Here is a 22,488-nt window from a genome sequence, read left to right as displayed (position 1 = left end):
CCTCCATTTTCAGACCTTAACCATCTTCAGCGGCCATCATCATCTTCACTTCCTCACCACTTTATCACCTTCACTTTTCCATTTTCTCACCTCAGACACCATTCATTTTCAGATTCCCACCACTCACTCACCTATCATTCATCACTTCATCCTCATTCCCTCTGCAAATTCATCACTCTCTTCCCCATTCTTTCCTCCACCTCACCTTCTTCAACTCTCTCTGCGATCACCATTTCCACCTTTCTCACTTCGTCTTCTCCATAATCTTCACCTTCCCTTCTTCATCATCGAACAAAAAGAAAAATTCAGAAGAGAAGAATTGGAAAACTAACAGCAATCAGAAGAAAATCAAGCAAAGAATCTTCTTCTCTACTCACCTTCATTAATTCCCTTCTCAGATTTAGTCATACACCCATAGAAATAATTCTCAATCTGAATTGAGTCAAGATCCTTCATCAAATCGCTTCAAACATCATCTCTGCATCAGCGACATCACGCATCACAACACATCTTCACCTGCAGACCACAACAACAACAACATCACGGTCAAACCTTCATGAACAAGGAGAAGACACGTAAACCAATAGAAGAGAAAAAACCTGTTCAATACGTGTTATTAATTGATTAAATAACATGTGTGAGGTGTAATTAAATGTATTATGTAATGGAATGCTAAATGATAATTGTGTTGAGATTGGATTGAATTGCATGTTGTGTAATGTTGTGCAAGGTTGGAAAGATGTGATTGTGTAGTTTAAGAGATAGAGAGATCGTCTTAAATGCATGAGTCTTGTTTTGTTGCACACGTACACAAGCATGAGTCTTTGAAAGTGGCAATGTTGGGTAATCTCGCGAAGCTATTTACTTGTCCCAAATGATAACACGATTTTATATCGTATATTTAGCTTGAAATCCATAGATATTTATAGCATTTTCTGTTTATTATGTTAATTTATTATGATATTACGCGAGTATTTGCTTTGTTTCAGGTTTTACACTCTGATTACGACTATTTGCGAAAAGGAAAGAAAATGGAGCTTAAATGACCAATATTTATGCCTAAAAGATGAAAAAGGAGTGCTGAAGTGAAAGAGGGGTGCAATTAGGACCCAAAAGAGACAGTCCAGCCCACCATGGAACCAAAGGCGCGTGGCCCAAACCTTCCCAGCAAGTGGAGACGCACGTCTCCAACGTTCTTCTGCCACGTCACCAAGAGGAGACGCCCGTCTCCAACTGCTCCTACATCTTCTCCACTTGAGACGCACGTCTCAAGTCAGTCAAGGCTGCTTCCTGAAGAAACGAAGATGCACGTCTCCACACCTAGTCTGCAAAATCCCCACTTTTCACGCAACGTCAAAGCAAAACCTCTCCTATAAATAGGACCTGCTACCTCACTTTCAAAGAGTCCGATTTCCTGCCAACGAAGTGCTGCCGAAATTGTACCGCGAACCGCATTTCTTTATTCTGCTTTCATTCAAACACTTATTTTCTCACAACGGTTTCCACACTGGAAATTGTTGTGAACTTTTTATAGATCTAGCCTTACGTTAGATTTATCGCTTTATTTCCTTGTTTATTTTTTCTGTCTGTTTAAATTCCGAAGAACGATCCAGCCAACCTGTGGTGGAAGTTCGATACTCGAAGATTCAATTACCATTTATTTAATTCAGGTTTTTATTTACTGCCTTAATTTATATTATTATTGCATGATATATTATATGCCATTTACTATGCCTATTATTGTGAACCGAACCGATTTATGCATGTTTAACCATATTAATATGTCTGGCTAAAATATTATGATATCGGTATGTAAAGTAAGTTAACCGTAGGGATCCGAAATAAATTGGCTTAATTATGTTTTATTAACTATCACTTGTTTTTGGTCTGTATGTCTAATTTAATTAGTAAGTCTTAAAACCAATAGAGCAAAAGTTTGAGGGGTTAAGACGGTCAAAGGTTAAAATCAATAGAGCGAAAGTTTGAGATCTTTAACTGGATAGTAGACATAGGACATTAGTTTTAAGGATGGCCAAAGCGTATTAAAACTAATTCGGACTTATTTATTTTCAAAAATTGTTTTTACACCCGACAGGATGGCGAAAGCGTACGTTAGGGATATTAGCATGTTCCGAGTCAACAGAGCGAAAGTTTGAGATTAGGAGATTTAAATAGATAACAACTTCATAAAACGGGCATTTTATTAATTATGTTGTTTCCAAAAAGCTTTTCTAAAATCTAATGGGATGGCGAAAGCGTACATTAGGATTAGGACAGTAATCTAAATCAATAGAGCGAAAGTTTGAGACGAGGATTTTTAATCAATTGAATTAGTAAAGGTTTTTAATTAAATTATGCAAAAGCCAATGGACCTTCGGATCACCTTAAGTTAAACGAAATACATACTGATATCTGTCTTTTATTATATTCTTAATTTTTCACTCACTTTCCCTTAGAAACAATCAAAATTTTAGTAGCCCTAGCTTTACATAGTAACCTTAGATAACGGTAGATCGATTCATAGTCCCTGTGGATTTGATATCTTTTAAAACTACACGACACGACTGTGCACTTGCAGTTATCAGATTTATAGACACGTAAAGTCGCGATCAAGTTTTTGGCGCCGTTGCCGGGGACTATTCAAGTCGATATCGTAACTCACTGTTACACTGTAGAGACTAGGACAATTCTTCCTTTTCTTTCTGAACGATTGTATGCCAAATACTCGTTCACAAGGAGGAGATTTAATACAACGAATTAACGAGATCGAACGTTTCATTAACGTCAAACGTCGAGCTCACAATCTTCCCGAAGTAGCAGAAATTCCGATTAATCAGGAATTGACTCTTACTGATCAAATCAATCAAATTATCCTGAAGTTAGAGATGGCTGCTATTCGTCCTCTTAGAGACTATGCCGCTCCTTCGCGCGCTGAACCGCATTCAAGTATCGCACCACCTGCGATTGAGGCAAACAATTTCGAACTGAAACCTTCGCTGGTCCAAGCTGTTCAACAGAATCAATTCTCTGGAAGCCCTGTAGACGACCCCAATCTCCATTTATCTGTGTTCGTGCAATACGCCGACACTATCAAAGCCAACAACGTTAGTTCCGAAGCTATTCGATTACGCCTCTTTCCTTTCTCCTTGAGAGATAGAGCTAGAGCGTGGCTTCAATCCCTGCCTTCTAATTCCATAACTACATGGGACGAATTGAAAAGAGTATTCTTAGCGAGATACTTTCCGCCTAGCAAAACTGCTATGCTTAGAGGTCAAATCAACGGATTTACTCAGAAAGATAACGAATCACTCTTCGAAGCTTGGGAACGTTACAAGGACATGCTTAGAATATGCCCTCATCATGGACTCGAACCATGGCTGATCATCCATACTTTCTATGGTGGTCTCTTATATAACACTAAAATGACTATAGATGCCGCTGCTGGCGGAGCATTAATGGACAAACCCCATGATGAAGCATACAAACTCATAGAGAACATGGCACAAAACCATTACCAATGGGGTGGAGAACGAGCCGCTCTAGAGAAAGCCCAAACCAAAGGAGGAATGTACGAAATAAGTGGTATAGACCGCGTTAACGCTAAAGTAGACGCTTTAACTCAAAAGATCGAGAACTTAACCATCACTCCTTCAGCCACCGCTGCTGCTGTAACACCTAACTGCGAGATCTGTGGATTGACTGGACATGTAGTTGCTGAATGTCAACTCTTGACTGGAATCCCATCTGATCAAGTAAACTATGCTCAAGGAAACCCTTATTCTAACACGTACAACCCTGGATGGAAAAACCATCCGAACTTTTCTTATAAGAACAACAATGCGTTGTACGCACCTGGACAAGCACCTGCTGTACCACCTGGCTACCAAAAAGCGCCTGTAGCTGCTCAAAACACCCCTAGGAAGTCAAATCTAGAAATCATGATGGAGAACTTTATAGCTTCCCAACAACAAACCAATAAGGACTTCCTGAATCAAAACATCCACAATAGCGAGCAACTAAAACAACTATCGAACAAAGTAGATGCCTTAGCTACGCATAACAAAATGCTAGAAACTCAAATCTCACAAGTAGCTCAACAACAAGCACCTACTGCTGCCCCTGCTGGCACGTTTCCTGCTCAACCTCAACCCAATCCTAAAGGACATGCGAACGCGATAACACTACGAAGTGGAACGAATTACGATGGACCCATAGATCCTAGAACTTAAAACGTACCCATGTCACAACAAGAGCCAAAGGAAACCCAAAAGAAAACAACTGACGAACAAACTGCTAAGACTGATGAGAACAATAACGAAGTGGAACCTGAAAAAGAGAAACCTTATGTTCCACCACCGCCTTATAAGCCACCAATTCCTTACCCTCAGAGATTAGCTAAATCAAAAACCGAAGCACAATTTAAAAGATTTGTAGAACTTCTGAAGCAATTAAACATAACCATACCATTCACAGAAGCCATAACTGAGATGCCTTCATACGCTAAGTTCTTAAAAGAAATCTTATCAAACAAAAAGAAACTCGAGGATAACGAAACTATAACGCTTACCGCTGAATGTAGCGCTATCATCCAAAATAACATGCCTCCAAAACTGAAAGACCCTGGTAGTTTCTCTATACCCTGCGTAATAGGAAAAACCATCATAGAGAAAGCCTTGTGCGACTTAGGAGCTAGTGTTAGTTTGATGCCTCTTTCGACCTGTAAGAAACTCAATCTAGGTGAGCTTAAAGCAACGAGAATGTCCCTTCAACTAGCTGACCGTTCAGTTAAATACCCTGTAGGAATGTTAGAGAATATCCCTGTTCGTGTAGGTCAATTCTACATCCCAACTGACTTCATCATTATGGATATCCAAGAAGATTCTAACATCCCGATCATATTAGGAAGACCATTTTTAGCAACCGCTGGTGCAATTATAGATGTAAAGCGAGGAAAGCTTACTTTCGAAGTAGGAGAAGAGAAAATAGAATTTATCCTTTCCCAATTCCTAAAAGCACCATCTATAATTGACACATGCTGTTCTGCTGGCACAATCGACGAGTGTGTCAAAGAAGTAAAATCCGAACCAAATAAGGAAACCGAGATCCTAAGAATTCCTATGCCGCCAATTCTTGAAGATGACAACTGGCGTGAGGAATATCAAGATAACCACCTGAGTGAATGCTTAGCTTTAACTCCCGATCCTATACCTGGACCTAAGAAGCCTGCTATAGAGCTGAAAACACTTCCTACCGATCTTAGATACGAATTTCTAGATGAAGAACTAAACCGACCAGTTATAGTGAACGCCAACTTGGGACGAACCGAGACTGAAAAATTACTTAATGTCCTAAGAAAATACCCTACCGCTTTAGGATATAACATATCAGATCTGAAAGGTATAAGCCCTTCTCTGTGTATGCACCGCATTATGCTCGAAGACGATAGTAAAACCTCTAGGGAACATCAAAGGCGAATAAATCCTATTATGAGCGATGTGGTTAAAAAGGAAATCCAAAAACTGCTAGAAGCTGGAATAATATATCCTATATCCGATAGTAAATGGGTTAGTCCTGTTCACGTCGTACCAAAGAAAGGAGGAGTTACTGTAATCACTAATGCTAAAGGCGAATCTGTAGCACAACGTACCCAAACTGGATGGAGAATGTGCATTGACTATAGGAAGCTAAACAAAGCTACCCGAAAAGACCATTTCCCTTTACCTTTCATAGATCAAATGCTCGAACGCTTAGCTAAACACTCGCATTTCTGTTATCTGGATGGATACTCCGGATTTTTCCAAATTCCTATCCACCCTGACGACCAAGAGAAGACCACATTTACCTGTCCTTATGGTACATTCGCCTATAGACGAATGCCTTTCGGACTCTGCAATGCACCCGCGACCTTCCAAAGATGCATGATGGCAATATTTGCCGACTTCCTAGATGGAATAATGGAGGTCTTTATGGACGACTTCTCTGTCTGTGGAGGAAGTTTTGAAACATGTTTAGAAAACCTTGAAATGGTACTTAAACGATGCGTAAGCGTAAACCTGGTCCTTAATTGGGAAAAATGCCATTTCATGGTTTGACAAGGAATTGTACTTGGACACATCGTATCCGATAGAGGAATCGAAGTTGATAAAGCAAAAATTGAAATTATCGAAAACCTTCAACCTCCCAAAACCGTTAGAGAAATAAGAAGTTTTCTAGGACACGCTGGTTTTTACCGACGTTTCATTAAGGATTTCTCTAAAATAACAAAACCCTTAACTGAACTACCAATGAAAGACGCCGAATTTATTAATCTCTGCGCCAATTATGCAACCTCCCGACTGGAATGAACCTTTTGAAATAATGTGTGACGCAAGTGATTATGCTGTAGGAGCCGTTCTAGGGCAAAGAAAGGATAAGAAACTACATGTCATATATTATGCGAGTAGAACCCTAGACGAAGCTCAGATGAATTATGCCACGACAGAAAAAGAATTATTAGCTGTCGTATTTGCATTAGACAAGTTCCGTTCTTACCTGGTAGGAGCCAAAATAATCATATACACTGACCACGCCGCCATTAGGTACCTCCTAACCAAAAAGGACGCCAAACCAAGACTTTTGAGATGGATCTTGTTACTACAAGAGTTCGACCTGGAAATTAAAGATAAAAAGGGCACTGAAAATGTCGTAGCAGATCACCTCTCTCGACTAGAAAATCTAAAACCCGAACAAGTACCAATTGACGATGATTTCCCTTATGAAAGACTCATCGCCCAATTAGAAGCAAATGAATTCGAACCGTACCATCCAAACTTTGAAACCAACAAATTAGCAGAAATAGCTTTAGCTCGATCTGACACACCTTGGTATGCAGATTTCGTAAACTACCTAGCTGCTGGTGTGCTTCCTCCTGATCTAAGTTACCAACAGAAGAAGAAATTCTTCCATGACCTAAAACATTACTATTGGGATGACCCACTCCTGTTCAAAAGAGGCCCCGATGGAATCTTTAGACGTTGTGTACCCGATGAAGAGATAAGAAGCATAATAACACATTGTCATTCTGCACCGTGTGGAGGACACCATAGCACATCTAGAACCTGCGCCAAAATTCTTCAATCTGGACTCTTCTGGCCCAACCTGTGGAAAGACGTTTATTTTGCTGTACTAAGCTGTGATAGATGCCAACGAACCGGAAACATTTCGAGACGCGATGAAATGCCTCAAAAAGGCATTCTAGAAGTAGAAATATTTGACGTCTGGGGAATAGACTTTATGGGTCCGTTTCCGTCATCGTTTGGAAATCAATATATACTCGTAGCTTTCGATTACGTTTCAAAATGGATTGAAGCTATTGCTTCTCCTACAAACGATACACGAGTAGTTATCAAACTCTTCAAAAACGTCATCTTTTCTAGGTTCGGTGTGCCAAGATTGGTAATTAGCGATGGTGGTTCCCATTTCATTTCAAGAATACTTGAGAAACTCCTTCGAAAATATGGAGTGAATCATCGAATAGCCACACCATACCATCCACAAACAAGCGGTCAAGTAGAAGTATCTAACCGCGAAATAAAACAAATATTGGAGAAAACTGTTGCTATATCTAGGAAAGATTGGTCAACCAAGCTAAATGAAGCTTTATGGGCTTATAGAACAGCTTTCAAAACTCCAATAGGAACTACCCCATTCAAACTCGTTTATGGAAAATCATGCCACCTACCGGTAGAGTTAGAACATAAAGCCTATTGGGCCATTAAGAACTTAAACCTAAACTACACTGCCGCTGGTGAGAAACGACTTCTAGACATAAACGAATTAGAAGAACTTAGACAAGACGCTTATGAAAACGCCAAAATCTATAAAGAGAGAACGAAAAAATGGCACGACAAGCGTATATCTAGGAAAATTTTTAGCATAGGCGATAAAGTACTTTTATTTAACTCTAGACTAAAATTATTCCCTGGTAAGTTACGATCTAGATGGTCTGGCCCTTTCGAAATAACTAACATATTTCCGAGTGGAGCGATAGAAATCAAAGGAGAAACCGTCAAACCTTTTGTCGTAAATGGGCAACGTCTTAAGTATTACCATCATCTCGAATACGATGAAAACATCGAAGTTTTTAAACTTGACGAACTGCCCGTTCTTTTGAAAAAATAGTTTTCTATTTTAAAAATCGTCGAGCTTACGACATAAAACAAAGCGCTTGGTGGGAGACAACCCACATTTACTTATTCTTTTCTTTTATTTTTATTTTTTAAAACTTTTATTTTTATTTAAATAATCTATTCTAACTTTAATCATTTTTTACTTTTTTTTCTTACATCTTATAATGATTATTATAATTATAACTGCTATCTTATTTCGAGAAAATATTTCCTTTTTATAATTATAATTATTATTATAACTTGTTACTTAATTTTATTTCATTTATTTTATTTTATTTTATTTTATTTTATTTTTGAAATAAACACTAGCCTAGTTCTAACTTAATCTAAATATTTTCAACTTCTAGGTTTTTCATTTAACTACTAACTACGATGCAAGAAGTTGATAATATGGAAGTTGTGTTCCGTGGTAGAGGACAAGAAGCAAGATTTAATAAGCTGGCTGAAAGACACATGGATTTGACTTGCTATCCTCACCAACCAACTATGGTGAAACTTGGTATCGAAGAAAGCGTCCTGCACCTGCTTAACCAAATTGGTTGGAATGGTTCTCACCTGTTCCGCAAGTTTAGTACTTACCGGAAGCTCACTCTGGAATTCTTGAGCTCCCTGACCTATCTTCCAAACTGTGGACAAGGACTGAGAAAAGGAGTTATTCTCTTTAGACTCTTTGGTATGGAGTTTAATTTCTGCATCCGAGATTTTGCTGAAATGTTAGAACTACCTCATGGAACAGATGCATACACCAAAGTAGCTGAAGACAATCTTGCTTACTGGGAGTTGGAAAAATACTGGGGCAAGATCACTGGGAACGACAACCCTGAAGAGAATGAATTTCAATCTGAGAACATCCATAACCCAGCCTTCAGATACTTCCATAAGATCCTTGCTCACTACATTTTTGGTAAACCCGATAATGTCACTGAAGTCTCTAGAGAAGATTTGTTCATCATGTTTTGTACCTCTCAGAATCGCCCGGTCAATGCCATCGCATTCATGCTAACAAACTTCGAGCGCATCACGCATGACGAAGTTTCACCTATTAGGATCGGCGGATTTGTCACTATGATTGCTAATGCTATAGGATTGAGAGTACCGTTGCTTAGATTGACACCTCTTGGCTCCCACAATTCTATGGATATTCACTTCTGCTTTAACCGAGGAATCATCTGTAACCTTGGACCTGATCAGTTTGATTTACTCATTGATAACAAAATATTGGATCAGTTCACCTTACCGAGTCCTAGGACGAGTGTGCATAACCCTGCCAACTAGCTTTTCTTTGATCAGATTCCTGAAAGAGAACCCTCACCTGAAACCCCTCAAGCCTATGAACATTTCGATGAGGAAATGCATGTATCAGAATCTGAGCCTGACACTCCTCCTGGTTACTATGAACCTAATCCTGAAGATGAACCCATTCCTGATTACGAACCTCTTCCTGTTGATGAACCTATATCTGAGTATGAGCCTGAAACTCGTTCTGAAGATTCTGTTGATGATTACACTGTTGATATGACTGATGTCGAGCTCGAGCAACAACAACCTGCTACATCTACCGCATCGGTGAATCAAAGAATGCCTAATCTGAACACGCACGAGCAAACCATCACTGCATTACAACAAGATGTCCAACATGTGCGCAACAAGCTTCACACTTTGCAAATGCAGTTCTTTGATTTTATCGACACCGTAAATGCTCAGTTCGACGAAGTTTTCAAACACATTCAGTCTAATGAGCATAACAATAGACGTGGCTAGATGTTACCGTATTAGATTATTAGATTTTATTTCTAGTTTTAGCAATTTTTATTCATAAGTTTAGATTTTCATTTTTCTGCATTTTACATTCTGCTTATGTTAACACTCAGTACCGGTTTAATTTTAAATGCAATATTCTTTTGATTACTGCTACTGTGTTATATTACACTGCTATTGACTGCTATATATTTGCCTGTTTATCACTTTTTGCAGTTAATAGTATTAAAATTCGACACTGCTCTGAACTGATGGACAATTTATGGCATCTGTCAGCACTGTCTGGTCCCTTGCATGCGTGAACCACTTGCCTACAACAGGAGACGCACGTCTCCATCTGTGTGGGACCAGCATGAATCTTTTTGAGGACAGGAGACGCACGTCTCCATGCTTTGTCCCCTTGCAGACTGACTGCCTGAGACGCGCGTCTCCCAAGGCCAGCAGTCTGCATTGTTGACCACGCAGAAACACCACCATTACTCCCATTTTGAATTTTGAATTTGAATTTCAAAATTCATCTTCCAATCTTCTTCATTCTTCCCCTTATTTATTCCATTTAAACTCCATAAACCTCATTCATCCTCCATCATTCACCTCTTAAACTCTATTCATTTCCCAATTCTCTACTCCATTCAAACTTCAAACACCACCATTAATCCATTTTAATTCTCCATTAACCACACCATTTTCAAACCTCACTATAAAACCACACCACCACCACTCTTCTTCTTCACAACCTTCATACCATTCTCTATTCTCCTACACTCCATTTCTATTTTTCATTTCCATACTCACCATGCCTCCACGTTCATTCATCCGTAGTGAGCGTCCCGAGAGACCACCTCCCGACCTTTCAAATATTCTCTTCCGAGATGACGACAATGATGCTCTACGAACAAAATATGTCGCTTTCTACGAACGTTCGGTTGTTCCCACAAAATTTGTGAACACCGAGTGTCTAGAAACTCTGGGTCTCATTGATGGTGTTACCCGTTTGCTCACTAAATCTAGCCTCCACCATCTTTGTACCGAACCCGTACCTACTTATGAGCCGCTCGTCTTAGAATTTTTGAGTTCCTTCAACTACGACACTCCCTCTAATCAACCACTCTCAACCGGTAGCATCCAATTTCGGATGTTCAACCATGAATATACTCTAGATCAAGATGTCGTAGCTTCATATTTGCATTTTAATCATGCACCAAATGCTCACCGCTCAATCTTTCAAGAACTCAATGGTCGATCTTGGGAGGATCTCGCTTTTGAATTTTGGTTCAATCTTACTGGTGAAATTCCTACCGGTTGGATAGCTCTCCATGCTTCTCACATCCAAAACCCCGCTATACGTTATTTTCAACGTGTTTTGGGGCATACTATTTTTGCGAGATCTAACAACCACAAGGTAAACCAACATGAACTATTTTTCCTCTACTGTGCGCTTAACAATATCCGTTTCAACGCTGCACCGTTCATGTTCCAACACATCCAAGGTTTAGTCAACGCCCCCGCTACAAACCCATTCTTGCTTGGCGGAATTATTACTTCCTTGGCCTGTGCTTTAGGTCTTGGTGACGAGCTCCTCTCACTCTCACATCTCATGAAGCCTGCTCAGTCACTCGATCTCACCTACTGCCGTGACTCCCACTTGGTTTCACCCCGCCATGACGGCCGATACACTTTGGTCGTCAAAAAAGTTCCTATTCCTTATGTCATCCTTCCATGCCCTGAAAGAATCAACATCCGTTATGTTCAACGTTGGAGGCTTATTGAAGACAACCCTCAAGATAACCAACAAGAACATCCTAATGAACCTATGGATGCAAATGAAGAAGAACTCAACCAAGGGCAAGCTGATGTCAACCAACCTCCTCCAAACAACCCTCCGCCTATCACTCTTGAAGCCATGTATGCTGCTATTCAGCGCCAAGATCAACTCGTTCAAGCTATGCAGACAAACCAAACTGAAACAATTAGGCTCATCCGAGAGATGCAACAGGAGCACCGTGACTATGCTATTAGGAATGAAAGTCAATACACTGAAATTGCTACATATTTGCATAATCTTGACATTCGTGTGAATGACTCTCCTCCTGATAGACGTCGCCGTGTTCGTACAAGAGGCGCAAGCAGTTCCCGCAACTGCAACAATGAGGAGTAGTTCTTATGCACTGAGGACATTGCATCATCTAAGTCTGGGGGAGTCGTATTATTTCTATTTCCTTTAGTTTTATTTTTCCCTTCAGTTATTTCCCTTCCTTGTAATGTTTTTCTAATTCAATAAAAGAATTTTTATGGAATTTAAGTCTTATATGTATAATTCCGTAGTTATTTCAATTTCTTCCATTTTCTTGAGCCATAACAAAAATTTTGCTCCTAAACGATAAACGCAAACCCCACACGTTCGAGAAATACGAAGCTACTCAAACACTCAACGCATAGAAATTGAATATAGTCAATAACCCTATTGTCCCAACACTCTAAAACCCCCGAGTATGCGTAACCGATTTGAATACCCGTTATACCAAAACCATCGACTTTAAGTTTTGAAATAACCCTTAGTAGTTTATTCTAGCAGTCGGCACCGTCTTAGATACAAACTACGCAGAGAGTCGATGAATATAAGTGTATGATCCTCATAATAATAATTATGTGCTTAACCATAAGAAGAAATGTGCATACTAAGTAAGGTGATCCTCACAAGATCATTTAACCTAACGGTTGCAAATCTCAAATACAAAGAATTTAAAAACTCATTGTCGATTGGTTCAGAAGTCGTCTGGTACTGAACTTGGTAGGAAGGACTATTGTCCGATTCCCCACAATCTACAAGTGAGTGCTAAGGAGTATACCACTTATTGTGCCAGAACTCCATGAGAAGGATCATAGTCACTAACCGACTACTCTGCTATGTGCGTGTCAAGATAATGGGCTTAATGTGATTGCGCGCGAATGAAAAGGGTGAAACATGATGACGAGTCAAAAAGGCCGAGCTATAATGGCATGATTCGGATTGGTATGTATACTGGGAGTTGTTTAGTGTTGTTACTATAAGTTTATTGCTAGGATCATTATCATTATTTTCAAATAAGAACACTATGTAGCTGAGTATGACCGAACGACGTGGTGGAAGTGTGTTTCATTTATCTTTATCTTATTATTTTGCTTGAGGACAAGCAAAGGTTCAAGTCTGGGGGAATTTGATAACACGATTTTATATCGTATATTTAGCTTGAAATCCATAGATATTTATAGCATTTTCTGTTTATTATGTTAATTTATTATGATATTACGCGAGTATTTGCTTTGTTTCAGGTTTTACACTCTGATTACGACTATTTGCGAAAAGGAAAGAAAATGGAGCTTAAATGACCAATATTTATGCCTAAAAGATGAAAAAGGAGTGCTGAAGTGAAAGAGGGGTGCACTTAGGACCCAAAAGAGACAGTCCAGCCCACCATGGAACCAAAGGCGCGTGGCCCAAACCTTCCCAGCAAGTGGAGACGCACGTCTCCAACGTTCTTCTGCCACGTCACCAAGAGGAGACGCCCGTCTCCAACTGCTCCTACATCTTCTCCACTTGAGACGCACGTCTCAAGTCAGTCAAGGCTGCTTCCTGAAGAAACGGAGACGCACGTCTCCACACCCAGTCTGCAAAATCCCCACTTTTCACGCAACGTCACAGCAAAACCTCTCCTATAAATAGGACCTGCTACCTCACTTTCAAAGAGTCCGATTTCCTACCAACGAAGTGCTGCCGAAATTGTACCGCGAACCGCATTTCTTTATTCTGCTTTCATTCAAACACTTATTTTCTCACAACGGTTTCCACACTGGAAATTGTTGTGAACTTTTTATAGATTTAGCCTTACGTTAGATTTATCGCTTTATTTCCTGGTTTATTTTTTCTGTCTGTTTAAATTCCGAAGAACGATCCAGCCAACCTGTGGTGGAAGTTCAGTACTCGAAGATTCAATTACCATTTATTTAATTCAGGTTTTTATTTACTACCTTAATTTATATTATTATTGCATGATATATTATATGCCATTTACTATGCCTATTATTGTGAACAGAACCGATTTATGCATGTTTAACCATATTAATATGTCTGGCTAAAATATTATGATATCGGTATGTAAAGTAAGTTAACCGTAGGGATCCGAAATAAATTGGCTTAATTATGTTTTATTAACTATCACTTGTTTTTGGTCTGTATGTCTAATTTAATTAGTAAGTCTTAAAACCAATAGAGCGAAAGTTTGAGGGGTTAAGACGGTCAAAGGTTAAAATTAATACAGCGAAAGTTTGAGATCTTTAACTAGATAGTAGACATAGGACATTAGTTTTAAGGATGGCGAAAGCGTATTAAAACTAATTAGGACTTATTTATTTTCAAAAATTGTTTTTACACCCGACGGGATGGCGAAAGCGTACGTTAGGGATATTAGCATGTTCCGAGTCAACAGAGCGAAAGTTTGAGATTAGGAGATTTAAATAGATAACAACTTCATAAAACGGGCATTTTATTAATTACGTTGTTTCCAAAAAGCTTTTATAAAATCTAATGGGATGGCGAAAGCGTACATTAGGATTAGGACAGTAATCTAAATCAATAGAGCGAAAGTTTGAGACGAGGATTTTTAATCAATTGAATTAGTAAAGATTTTTAATTAAATTATGCAAAAGCCAATGGACCTTCGGATCACCTTAAGTTAAACGAAATACATACTGATATCTGTCTTTTATTATATTCTTAATTTTTCACTCACTTTCCCTTAGAAACAATCAAAATTTTAGTAGCCCTAGCTTTACATAGTAACCTTAGATAACGGTAGATCGATTCATAGTCCCTGTGGATTCGATATCTTTTAAAACTACACGACACGACTGTGCACTTGCAGTTATCAGACTTATAGACACGTAAAGTCGCGATCACCAAACCTAACGAGTATGGGGTTTGAAAGCTTAACGAGTATGGGACTTTGAGGTGGTTATCTAGTCTAGAGAGAATGACAATCGGCATGACCGGAAATGATAACGGAGTGATCCACATGCATATCGCATCGAGTCACACTTGAGTCGCACGTGTCGGTGTGAAATGTTGTTATGTGTGATTATGTGGTATGAATGTGTGGATGCGAATTTGATTGATATGCATATATGTGGAATGATGAATCATTTTATATGAATTAGAGAATGTGATGAGAATGAGATATATGTGATTAATACATATTTGATGTGAAATGTGAAATATATATGTATGAGTGATATATGTGTATATATGTAAATTGTCAATATATGAGGTTGTGAATTAATTGGGATGATTAATTGTGTTGAACATGTTAACTTTATATTGGAGATAAATACATGTTTTGAGGAAAGTGAAGGATTGTGAAATGTATGCTTACTTATGTTGCATTTCCCATTATTATATTTTCTATCTAGAATTTGAATTCTCACCCTTTTGTTTGAATGTTACCCTTGGTTGGTAACGTGCAGGTTCAGAAGAGTAGTTGCTTGATTCGTGACTTAGCCGGAGAGCTCCGAGGTTTCGTTTTGATTAGGTAGAGAGTCATATGCTCTGATCATGTAACACTTGGGGGGATTTCATTTAGATTTATGCTTATGTTTAGATATTGCTATTTCCTATGTTTTGTTGGAGATTCGGATGTATTTGTTTTAGATCTCGGATATGTTGTTTGAGGCTATGTGGCCAAGATTGTGGATTTAAATGTTAATTCGAAATTGGTAAATGAATATAGTATGGGATATATTCATTGAAATTTTAATAGCAATTCAATTGTTTTTCCGCAAGCGTTTATGCATAATGTATGAAAGCATGAGATTTACATTGTGTTACAAATATGATCTTTGCATATTAAGAATGTTGGATGTTTTGTTTTAGGTTTTCATTGTGATTGAAAATAACATGTGATGCCCTTTTCCTTTATGCATGCTTACTCTGTTTGATTGATTGATATATTTGGGGTTAGAAAAGGGGTGTTACATTAGTGGTATCAGAGCATGGTCGACCAGTTGGTCAGAGTCGTTAATGTCTTTAATTCCGTTGTATTAGATTTGTGTATCTGACACGATCGATACTGTTTTGTTTGTTTTGGGTTGTTGGTTGTCGTAGGACGATGGTTGCTGGAAGGAATGATGATGCCATTGCTGATGGATTGAGGATGTTGGCTGGATCTCTTGGCCAAATGCCTCAAGCTAATGCTGGAAATCGGAATGGTGATGATGATGAGTGCCGTGCTTTAGGGAAGTTCCAGAGGAACAATCCTCCTATCTTTGAGGGTGAGCATGAACCGGATAAAGCTCAAGCTTGGTTGAAGGCGATTGAGAAGATTTTTCGAGTCATGAATTGTACCGATGCTCAGAAAGTGCAGTTTGGTACTCACATGCTGGAAAAGGAAGCTGAGGATTGGTGGGGCAATATGGCTCAAAGATTTGATGAGGAAGGCATTCAAGTTACTTGGGATCGTTTCCGCGATGCATTTTTGGAAAACTATTTTCCGGAAGATTGTCGTGGAAAGAAAGAAGTGGAATTCCTTGATTTGAAGCAAGGAAATGGTACCGTGGCGGAGTATTCTGCTAGATTTCAAGAGCTTATCAAGTATTGTCCTCACTACAATACTATGAATGCGGAGAGGTCAAAGTGTTTGAAGTTTGTCAATGGTTTGAGACCGGATATCAAGAAGGCGATTGGTTACCAACAGATTATCCGTTTTGCTGAGTTGATCAATAAGAGTCGGATTTATGATGAGGATAGTAGGGAGAGTGCTTCTCACTACAAGGCGATGAATGATAAGAAAGGTCAATTCCGTGGAAAACCATACGAAAATAAGAAGAAAGCTGGTTTTGGCGGAAAGCCAAGTGGGGGAGGATCTAGTGCTCCGATTAAGTGTTTTAATTATGGAGTTGAGGGACATCGTGCTGTTAATTGTTCCAAAGTCGAGGTAACATGTTTCAAGTGTGGCAAGAGTGGTCACAAAGCAAACGAGTGTAGAGGTGGTTCGAAGGTGACTTGCTACAATTGTGGAGAGCAAGGTCACATTAGCACCAAATGTGATAAGCCAAAGAAGGAACAAGCGAAAGGGAAAGTGTTTGCATTGTCTGGTGCGGAGGCTTCTACCGATGATAGGCTAATCCAAGGTACGTGTTTCATTAATGGTACACCTTTGATTGCTATTATTGATATCGGTGCGACACATTCTTTCATTTCATTGGATTGTGCTAAGAGATTGAATCTTGTGTTATCTGATATGCGTAGAAGTATGGTTATTGATACCCCTGCTATGGGTTCTGTTTCTACTTCTTTTGTGTGTTTGAATTGTCCTTTGAGTATTTTTGGTAGAGATTTTGGGATTGATTTGGTCTGTCTTCCGTTAGAGCAACTTGATGTGATTTTGGGTATGAATTGGTTAGAATTTAATCGTGTGTATATCAACTGTTTTGATAAGACTATCATTTTTCCTGAGATTGGTGTTAAGGAAGATTTGTTTTTGTCTGCGAAGCAAGTTGGTGAATCTGTTCAAGATGGGGCTGAATTGTTTATGTTATTGGCAACCTTAGATGTGCATGAGAGGAGAACCATTGATGAATTGCCAATAGTTTGTGATTTTGCGGAGGTATTCCCTGAGGATGTAAGTGATTTACCGCCGGAACGTGAAGTTGAGTTTTCAATTGATTTAGTTCCTGGAACTAGTCCTGTATCGATGGCTCCATATAGGATGTCTGCTTCTGAGTTGAAAGAGTTGAAGAGTCAACTTGAGGATTTGTTGGAGAAGAAGTTTATTCGTCCTAGTGTATCGCCATGGGGTGCACCTGTTTTGTTGGTTAAGAAGAAGGAAGGTTCTATGAGACTTTGTGTTGATTATAGGCAATTGAACAAAGTGACAATTAAGAACAAGTATCCACTTCCAAGGATTGATGATTTGATGGATCAGTTGGTTGGAGCTTGTGTGTTTAGCAAGATTGATTTGAGGTCTGGCTATCATCAGATTCGTGTGAAGGCGGAGGATATTCAGAAGACTGCTTTTAGGACGAGGTATGGTCATTATGAGTATTCTGTTATGCCGTTTGGTGTGACTAATGCACCTGGTGTATTCATGGAGTATATGAATAGGATTTTTCATGATTATCTGGATAAGTTTGTGGTTGTGTTCATTGACGATATTTTGATCTACTCCAAGAATGAAGATGATCATGCTGAGCATTTGAGGATTGTGTTATCGGTGTTGAAGGAGAAAAGGTTGTTTGCTAAGCTTTCGAAGTGTGAATTTTGGTTAAAGGAAGTGAGTTTTCTTGGCCATGTGATCTCTAGTGGAGGTATTTCTGTTGACCCGTCGAAGATTGAAGCTATATCTCAATGGGAAGCTCCTAAGTCTGTTTCTGAGATTAGAAGTTTTCTTGGTTTGGCTGGTTATTATAGGAAGTTCATTGAAGGATTTTCTAAGTTATCTTTGTCGTTGACGTTGTTGACTAGGAAAGGACAAGCTTTCATTTGGACTTCGCAATGTGAGTCGAATTTTCAAGAGCTTAAGAGAAGGTTGACTTCTGCTGCTATTTTGATTTTGCCAGATCCGTTTGAACCGTTTGTGGTGTATTGTGATGCTTCATTGTTGGGTTTGGGAGGCGTTTTGATGCAAAAAGGGCAAGTGGTAGCTTATGCTTCAAGGCAACTTAAAGTTCATGAGAGGAATTATCCGACACATGATTTAGAGTTGGCCGCCGTTGTGTTTGTGTTGAAACTTTGGAGGCATTATTTGTTTGGATCAAGATTTGACGTTTTCAGTGATCACAAGAGTTTAAAGTATTTGTTTGATCAGAAAGAGTTGAATATGAGGCAACGAAGATGGTTGGAATTCTTGAAGGATTATGACTTTAGTTTGAACCACCATCTTGGAAAAGCGAATGTTGTAGCCGATGCATTGAGTAGGAAATCATTCCATATGTCTATGTTGATGATTCGAGAATTGGAATTGTTGGAACAATTTAGAGATTTGAGTTTGGTTTGTGAAGCGACGTCTTCGTGTGTTAAGCTTGGTATGTTGAAGCTTACTAGTGGTATTTTGGATGAGATTAGAGAAGGCCAGAAATCGGATTTAAGATTGGTTGACATTATTACATTGATTAACCAAGGTAAAGGTGGTGATTTTCGGATTGACGAGAATGGCATTGTGAGATGTCGTGATCGAGTTTGTATTCCAGATGTTATAGATTTGAGAAAGAGAATTCTTGAGGAAGGGCATAGAAGTGGTTTGAGTATTCATCCCGGTGCTACTAAAATGTATCAAGACTTGAGGAAAATGTTTTGGTAGGCAAGGTATGAAGAAGGATATAGCGGAGTTTGTTTATTCGTGTTTGACTTGTCAAAAGTCAAAGATTGAACATCAAAAGCCGTCTAGTTTGATGCAACCGTTATCTATTCCCGAGTGGAAGTGGGATAGTATCTCTATGGATTTTGTTTCGGGTTTGCCAAGGACATCGAGTAATTGCGAGGCAATTTGGGTCGTTGTGGATAGATTGACGAAATGTGCTCATTTTATTTCGATGAGGATGGACTATTCGATGGAAAGACTTGCTAAGTTATACATTGAGAAGATTGTGTGTTTACATGGTATTCCGTCAAGTATCGTTTCGGATAGAGATCCAAGGTTCACTTCTAGATTTTGGGAGGGTTTGCAAAGTGCTTTGGGTACGAAGTTGCGTTTGAGTTCGGCGTATCATCCGCAAACTAATGGTCAATCGGAGAGAACTATTCAGTCGCTTGAAGATCTTTTGAGGTCTTGTGTTTTGGAACAAGGAGGAAATTGGGATGGTTTCTTACCTTTGGTTGAGTTTACGTATAACAACAGTTTCCATTCGAGTATTGGAATGGCACCTTTTGTGGCTCTTTATGGTAGAAGGTGTAGAATTCCTTTGTGTTGGTATGAATTGGGAGAGAGTGCTGTGGTTGGACCCGAGTTAATTCAAGAGACTACGAATAAGATTAAGATGATTCAAGAGAAGATGAAGGCTTCTCAAAGTCGTCAGAAGAGTTACCATGATAAGAGGGGGAAGGCTCTTGAGTTTGAGAAGGATGATCATGTGTTTCTTCGAGTTACGCCAATGACGAGTGTTGGTAGAGCATTGAAGTCGCGTAAGTTGACGCCGCGTTTCATTGGTCCTTATCAGATTTCGGAGAGAGTGGATGAAGTGGCATATCGGATTGCATTGCCACCGTCTCTTTCTAATCTTCACGATGTGTTCCATGTGTCTCAATTGAGGAGGTATATTGCGGATCCATCGCATGTTGTTCAATTAGATGATGTTCAAGTGAGAGATAATTTGACGGTTGATACACCACCTATGCGAATTGAAGATCGAGAGGTGAAGAAGCTTCGTGGTAAGGAGATTGCTTTGGTGAAAGTGGTATGGGGTGGAGTCGCCAATGGTAATATCACTTGGAAACTCGAGGATAAGATGAAGGAATCGTATCCGGAGTTGTTTGTTTGAGGTAATTTTCGGGGCTGAAAATCTTTTAAGTGGGGGAGAGTTGTAACATCCTATTTTTATTAGATTTAATTAATTAGGATTATTTGATAATTGATAATTGTTTATGTGTTTTATTTAATTATTGTTTGCGCGATAATTATTTAATTGGGTGGCAATATGTTATTTAGCTAATTAATAAATGGTAGAACTTTATTTGAAATTAGTTAAATGGGCTTAGTTGAGTGAGAAAGAGTATTAGGTGGGTTAAGCCCAATGAGATAATGAGAGTTAGAAGAGAATTTTATGAGTTAACCCAAATTAGATAGAAAGATAGAAAGAAAAGTAGAGAAGAGAAAAGAGGCAAAAGAGTAGAAGAGAGAAGAGGAGAGGATTGTAGATTTCTTGAAGTTAGAAGGAGAAATTCAAGAGGTAAGGGTTTGAATACAAATTCTTGTAGAATCTATGATTGGGTAATGTTGTATGTGTTAAAACATGGGATTTCACTTTGGGTATTTTCATAATCCATGAGATTTGTGTTGTTGGATGTTGTTTATGCTTGGAATGGGTAGAAATAACATGTAATTCATGATTCTTTACTTGATTCTATGGGTGGGTTTTGATTTATAACATGCTGGATGAAAAGAATGTAAAAACCTAACTTTGGGATTTGGGTGAAATTCATGGATTTGCATAATTAATGAAACTTTGATGAATCTAAGGATACATATGGGTTATGTGTATGTTATGTATGTGAAATTCGTGTGCAAATAATGAACTGAACTGTGAATTGAGTGATGAAATGAAAAAGAGGGAACTGTGCTAAGTTTACACAGAAAATTCACTTCTGCGCTGTGTTCGCGACGCGAACGAGAGGTGGCGGCGCGAACTGAATTCTGGAATGATTGGTTCTGCCTTGTACATCGCGGCGCGCACATGTGGATGCGGCGCGAACTGAATTCACTTTTGAAATACATTGTTTCTGTCTGTTACTTCGCGGCGCGACCAAGGGTTGGCGGCGCGAACTATATTCAAAAATATTTTCTTTTTTGTTTAAGACTTGACTTGCATACCTATTACTTCTATATGTTCAATACGTGTTATTAATTGATTAAATAACATGTGTGAGGTGTAATTGAAAGTATTATGTAATGGAATGCTAAATGATAATTGCGTTGAGATTGGATTGAATTGCATGTTGTGTAATGTTGTGCAAGGTTAGAAAGATGTGATTGTGTAGTTTAAGAGATAGAGAGATCGTCTTAAATTCATGAGTCTTGTCTTGTTGCACACGTACACAAGCATGAGTCTTTGAAAGTGGCAATGTTGGGTAATCTCGCGAAGGTTATTTACTTGTCCCAAACCTAACGAGTATGGGGTTTGAAAGCTTAACGAGTATGGGGCTTTGAGGTGGTTATCTAGTCTAGAGAGAATGACAATCGGCATGACCGGAAATGATAACGGAGGGATCCACATGCATATCGCATCGAGTCACACTTGAGTCACACGTGTCGGTGTGAAATGTTGTTATGTGTGATTAGGTGGTATGAATGTGTGGATGCGAATTTGATTGATATGCATATATGTGGAATGATGAATCATTTTATATGAATTAGAGAATGTGATGAGAATGAGATATATGTGATTAATACATATTTGATGTGAAATGTGAAATATATATGTATGAGTGATATATGTGTATATATGTAAATTGTCAATATATGAGGTTGTGAATTAATTGTGATGATTAATTGTGTTGAACATGTTAACTTTATATTGGAGATAAATACATGTTTTGAGGAAAGTGAAGGATTGTGAAATGTATGCTTACTTATGTTGCATTTCCCATTATTATATTTTCTATCTAGAATTTGAATTCTCACCCTTCTGTTTGAATGTTACCCTTGGTTTGTAACGTACAGGTTCAGAAGAGTAGTTGCTTAATTCGTGACTTAGCCGGAGAGCTCCGAGGTTTCGTTTTGATTAGGTAGAGAGTCATATGCTCTGATCATGTAACACTTGGGGGGATTTCATTTAGACTTATGCTTATGTTTAGATATTGCTATTTCCTATGTTTTGT

General features: G+C 38.8%; 1 non-coding gene across 1 annotated transcript; it reads right to left on the bottom strand.

The window, feature by feature from the left end:
* Positions 1-3,260: 3,260 nt before the first annotated feature.
* On the bottom strand, positions 3,261-3,367 carry LOC131615295 (small nucleolar RNA R71). The gene has a single exon (XR_009287718.1). It is a non-coding gene; the product is annotated as a small nucleolar RNA R71 (small nucleolar RNA).
* Between the last annotated feature and the right edge of the window lie 19,121 nt (positions 3,368-22,488).

The sequence above is a fragment of the Vicia villosa genome, linkage group LG6 (assembly GCF_029867415.1).
Source record: "Vicia villosa cultivar HV-30 ecotype Madison, WI linkage group LG6, Vvil1.0, whole genome shotgun sequence".
In the NCBI taxonomy this organism is placed as follows: Eukaryota; Viridiplantae; Streptophyta; class Magnoliopsida; order Fabales; family Fabaceae; genus Vicia; species Vicia villosa.
Note: the sequence above shows the minus strand (reverse complement) of the source record. Positions and strands in the feature narration are given on the sequence as shown.